The following is a 6,067-nucleotide window of genomic DNA, read 5'->3' as shown; positions in this document are numbered from 1 at the left end:
TGTGTGCACCTGATACTCTGAACTTGGTTTGGAGATGATCAGCTCGGCAGAGCTGATCCATATCCATAATTTTCCATTTCTTTTTAACCTGCCAAGTGGCTATGCCACTTGGCATAACTTCTATTTGTTGTGTTTATGTACAGGAATTATCAATTGATCACATTGGACAGTGAGTTCATCAAATCCAAGATCAAGTGAAGATGATCTTGTAGAATTTAGACTAGGTCCTTACTTGTATTTTTCTTTTCATTTTCTTGTATTTTTCAATTTCAACAATTCTTGTAATGTGTTGTAATTCATTTTATTTTCTCTTATGAATATTGTAATGACAATGTATATTGTGTGATGATCAATAAAGCTCAAAGTTTTCTCTAATGAGCTTTACTTTATTATAATTATTCATCTTGTTTATTATTGATTGTTTACTTAATGAATTTCCTCAATTGAATTAATTAGGTAATTATTTAATGTTTGAATTTGAAATTCAAATTCAACATTGGTTTGTATTCAACCATGTCACTTCATTTAGAATCCAATCATGCAAACTCTCCCCTCTCTTCTCAAAACCCTAAACTAGTGAAGTGAGATGCAAGTTTGTCGCACTCTCGAAACCCTAGCCCTGTAAGGTGTCGAGAGAGAAACTTGTCCCCCTTCGATGCAGTTTTTGTTTAAAAGCACGAAATTTCCCCAGAATTTACTATGCAATGCACATCCCTTTCTAAAATCTACCCCTCGATCGTCTCTAAACCTGGGACATTACAGCCTTTCCCCCTTAAAGAAAACTTCGTCCCGAAGTTGTGGTTGTAATACCTGAACAGCTCGGGGTATGTTTTCCTTAGGTCTTCCTCTTTTTCCCAGGTGGCTTCCCTCTCGGGATGATGCTTCCATTGTATCTTGCAATACTTGATCGCCTTGTTTCTGAGTTGTTTCCAGCTCTCCTCGAGAATCTTGGCTGGCTTCTCGATATATGTTAAGTCTGGTTGTAACTCGAGCTCATCATGTGATATTGGTTCATCTGGGGTCTTCAAACATTTCCTTGGTTGTGACACATGGAACACGTTGTGAACTTGAGCTAGCCTTCCGGTAAATCCAACTCAAAGGCTAAACCTCTCGTTCGACTTAGTATCTTGAAAGGTCCTATATATCTAGGACTGAGTTTCCCTTTTACTCCAAACCTCTGGAGTCCTTTCATCGGGCTTACCTTAAGATAAACCATGTCTCCAACTTGTGGCTCCCATGTCCTTCTCTTCTGATCGGCGTAACTCTTTTGCCGACTTTGAGCTATCTTGAGCTTTGTCTCGATAATGTCAATGATTTGTTGTTTTTCCTTGACATAATCAGGGTTGAACTCTTTGCTTGCTCCGGCTTCATACCAACATATTGGTGATCTACACTTCCTTCCATACGAGCTTCAAATGGTGCCATCTTGATCTTTGCTTTGATAACTATTGTTGTATGAAAACTCTGCTAGTGGTAAGTGTTCTTCCCATGATCCTCCGAAGTCTAGGGCACAAGCCCTAAGCATATCTTCTAGAATCTGGTTGGTTCTCTCGGTTTTTCCACCGGTCTGAGGATGATAAGCGGTACTATAATCCAATTTGGATCCTAAAGCTTCGTGAAGTTGCTTCCAGAATGCTGATGTGAACACGGATCCTCGATCCGATACTATCTTCTTTGGCACTCCATGCTTACTCACGATCTCTTTAATGTAAAGATCGATAAGTTTCTCTCCTTTATCTTGCTGGTTTACCGCTAAGAAGTGTGCACTTTTCGTCAACCGGTCCACGATTACCCATATCATGTCCTTCTTTTTATTGGTCATGGGTAGTCCGGTGATGAAATCCATCCCTATTTCCTCCCATTTCCACTGCTGGAATAGGTAAAGGTTGTAACTTCCTGCCGGACTCGGTGTTCAGCCTTCACTCGCTGGCATGTATGGCATTCGCCACATATTGTGCTATCTCCCTTTTCATGTTATTCCACCAGAATAGTTCCTTTAGGTCCATGTACATCTTTGTACTTCCCGGATGTATGGAATATGGGGTTTGATGAGCTTCCCGGAGTATTACTTCCTTAATTTCAGCAATATCCGGAACGCAAATTCTTTTCTGAAACCATAATGATCCAGATTCTCCGCGGTGAAATTCTAATGGTCTTCCCTCATCTATTCTTCTCATCTCTTCTACAATGAATGGATCGTCCAACTGACCCATCATTATCTCATTCTTCAAGTTAACATTAAGTTCATCGGCTACTTGCAATGCCGATAATCCTTCATGGGCTTCCTTCTCCCAAAGTTGTATTTGGGCTTGACTTATTTCCTTCCTCAACTCCGGTGATATTTCTTGTTCCACTCCTCCGGTGCTTTTCCTACTCAGGGCATCTGCTACAACATTAGCCTTCCCTGGTGTGTAATTGATTGTCAGATCATAATCCTTGATCAATTCTAGCCATCTTTTCTGTCTCATGTTGAGTTCCTTCTGAGTGAAGAAATATTTGAGGCTTTTATGATCTGTATAGAGCTCACACTTAGCTCCATAGAGAAAATGTCTCCAAGTTTTGAGTGCAAATACGACCGCTGCTAATTCCAAGTCATGTGTTGGATAGTTCACTTCATGAGGTCTGAGTTGCCTCGATCCATAAGATATCACTTTCCGATCTTGCATGAGTACGCAACCCAATCCATGCTTGGATGCGTCCACGATACACGGTGTAATCCTTGCCAACTTCCGGAACTGCTAACACCGGTGCCGTGGTGAGTTTCTCCTTCAGAGTTTGAAAACTCTTCTCGCACTCCTCTGACCACACGAATGGTGTGTTCTTCCTTAGCAACTTTGTCATTGGTCCTGCTATCTTAGAGAATCCTTCAATGAATCTCCGATAATATCCTGCCATTCCTAGGAATCCCCAGATTTCCTTGACAGTCTTGGGTGCTTCCCATTCTAGAACTGCTGCTACCTTACTCGGGTTGACAGCGATTCCATCTTTGCTAATGACATGACCAAGAAATTCCACTTGATCTAGCCAAAATTCACACTTGCTAAGTTTGGCGTAAAGTTGATGTTCTCTTAGTGTTTGCAACACTAACCTCAAATGTTCAGCATGTTCAGCCTTGTTCTTGGAATATATCAAGATATCATCGATAAATACGATGACAAACTTGTCTAGATATGGCATGAAAATCTTATTCATGAGATTCATGAATATTGCTGGGGCATTGGTTAATCCAAAAGGTACTACAAGGTATTCATGGTGTCCATACCTTGAGACAAAGGCAGTTTTCGGAACGTCCTCCTTCTTGATCTTTATCTGGTGATAACCGGATCTTAGATCAATCTTGGAAAAGACTCCCGCTCCTCTAACCTGATCAAATAGATCTTGTATTCTTGGAAGTGGATACTTGTTCTTGATTGTGACGTTGTTCAGATTCCTGTAGTCTCCGCACATCCTTCTTCCTCCATCCCTTTTATCCACGAAGATCACAGGTGATCCCCATGGTGAAACACTCTCTTGAATGAATCCCTTTTGTTCCAAGTCATCCAGTTGCTCCTTAAGGTCTTTCAACTCCTTGGGCCCCATCTTGTATGGTGCCTTAGCAATCGGAGCTGTTCCTGGGATTAGGTCGATAGTGAATTCTATCTCCCTATCTGGTGGCATACCAGGTAATTCTGCAGGAAACACATCCTGGAATTCATTTACTACAGGTATATCTTCTAACTTCACCTCCTTCATGCTGTTAAGCTGTAACTCAACTTCAATCTGTGTATGTTTGTCACCTTGATAGATCATTCTACTTCCATCGGGACTTTTCAATGACACCGTCTTGTTTACACAGTCGATCAATGCTCCATTAGCTTCTAACCAGTTCATACCAAGAATGACATCAATGTCCTTCATCGGTAAAATGAACAGGTCCGCGTCAAACGCGCACTTATTGATCATAATGACTTGTTTTTGTTTGGCATGGGTTACTACTATCGTTCCCCCCGCAGAAAGTATGGTTATGGGTGTATCTAACTTAGTGCAACTAATCCCATGTTTGATGATGAATTGTTGAGAAATGAATGATGTAGTTGCACCAGTATCAAAAAGTACTTTGCCAGGATGAGTGAGTATCTGGAGCGTACCTATCACCGCCTGGTCAGAATTGACCACCTCCTCCAGGACCGTGCAGTTCAGCTTGCCGAAGGGCTTCTTATTCTTCCAGTTGCCTCCGGTGTTTCCTCCTCGATTTCCTCCTCCTCCTGACTGACCTCCTCCACTATTCTTCTTGGGGCAATCCTTCAGCATGTGCCCCTCCTGACGACACCCAAAGCATATGATCTTGGGTTTCCGGCAATCTTGTGAAAGATGCCCTCTAAACCCACAAATGTGGCAAACAATCTGGTTTGCAGCTTGGTTTCCTTGGTTCCTCCTGTTATTGTAGCTGTTGTTGTTGTTGTTGTTGTTGTTGTTGTTGTATCTGGGCTTGAAACTCAAGCTTGTGTTGGGCTTGTTACTAACATATCTCTTAGGCTCAAACTTGGCCTTTTTCCATTTCTCCTCCTGCAATTGCTTGAAATCAACTTCCAGAGTGATGGCTGCATCCACCAACTCTTGAAACTCCGTCGCTCTCATCATACGGAGCTGTACCTTAAACTGGGGACTTAACCCCCTCAGAAATCTCTTTTTCTTCTTGTCCTCGGTGTTGACTTCTTCAACAACGTACCGGGACAGTTTAGAGAACTCCCTGACATAGGTCAGGATTGCCTTATCCTTCTGCTCGAGACTCTCGAATTCTCGACGCTTCAGTTCCACAATACTTTCAGGGACATTGGATTCCCTGAACTTCCTTGCGAATTCCTCCCAGGTGAATACCTTTCCCGCCGGATAAACGGCTACAATATTATCCCACCATGATGCGGCAGGTCCACATAGCAGATGGGTAGCATATCGAACCTTCTCTTGGTCGTTACATCCAACGGTGTTGAGCTTGCGCTCAGTATCCATCAGCCAATCTTCCGCGTCCATCGGCTCGGGCGCGTATGCGAAAGATATCGGCTTGGTGTTTTGGAAGTCTGCTAATGTGACTCCCGGGTTCTCAGGTCTCTCCACCCTGTTCTGTTGCAGCAACTCTTGAAAGAATTTATTCTGCTGCTCCAGCGTTACACGCTGCCTCTCTTCCACCAACTGCATGTACTGGATAAAGTTTTGCTGAGTCATGGGTGGTGGTGGTGGTGGAAACTGATCTCTGGCTGCACCCTCAGCCTCTTCCTTTTCTTTTGCTTCGCGCTCCATGCGCTGCGCTTCAGTCTCGTTTCCTAACGTTCCCGACATAATCCCCCTAGTTCTGCAACACAAGATGATACTCATAATTACTCCATGCGCAAGTTTTCTGAGCTCAACTTTGTGCACAGAACTAGTCACGCAATGGAAATCAAGAAGCAAATCCAAATCATACAAAACATATACCCTGTATATACATACATAAGTGGTCATATTACAATACTCAAGTCGAGGTGAGTATGCAAACTCACTTATTAAAGTATATGTACAAATTTATACAAATATTACAAACTATAATACACGTGGTACTTGTGTATTATAGCCACGCCTCCCTTGGTGGACTCTAGTCGGTCTTCACTCCCGGTACATCCCAGGCTTCCATCCGGTCGAACGTGTCGTCCTCCTGATAGACCCTGGAACATAAGGTCTCCCCGTTGGCTGGTAATCCGAATCCGATGATGATCCTAGGGAGAAATCAGTATTCACAAACTGATCGTTGAGTGCATCATAGTCCACCCATCGGGTGTACTCTCCTGTAGCCCCACCATAAGGGTTACCAAAACTCATACCCGACTCAACTTGAGTCGGATATCCTTCATCCACTCCTTCATTACTAGGATAGCTCTGGTTCTGGGTTGTTGCGTCATCATTCATCTCTCCATCATAATACACAGAAGTACTATGAGTTCCAGTATCCGATCCCCAACGCCAACCCCTGGAATTCTCGATAGGAGTCTCGGAACGCTGGTTGTTTCCGGATTCCTCTCCGCCTTCATATCCCCCATAGGAACTACCCAGGTAG

The sequence above is a fragment of the Lolium perenne genome, chromosome 7 (assembly GCF_019359855.2).
Source record: "Lolium perenne isolate Kyuss_39 chromosome 7, Kyuss_2.0, whole genome shotgun sequence".
NCBI lineage: Eukaryota > Viridiplantae > Streptophyta > Magnoliopsida > Poales > Poaceae > Lolium > Lolium perenne.
Note: the sequence above shows the minus strand (reverse complement) of the source record.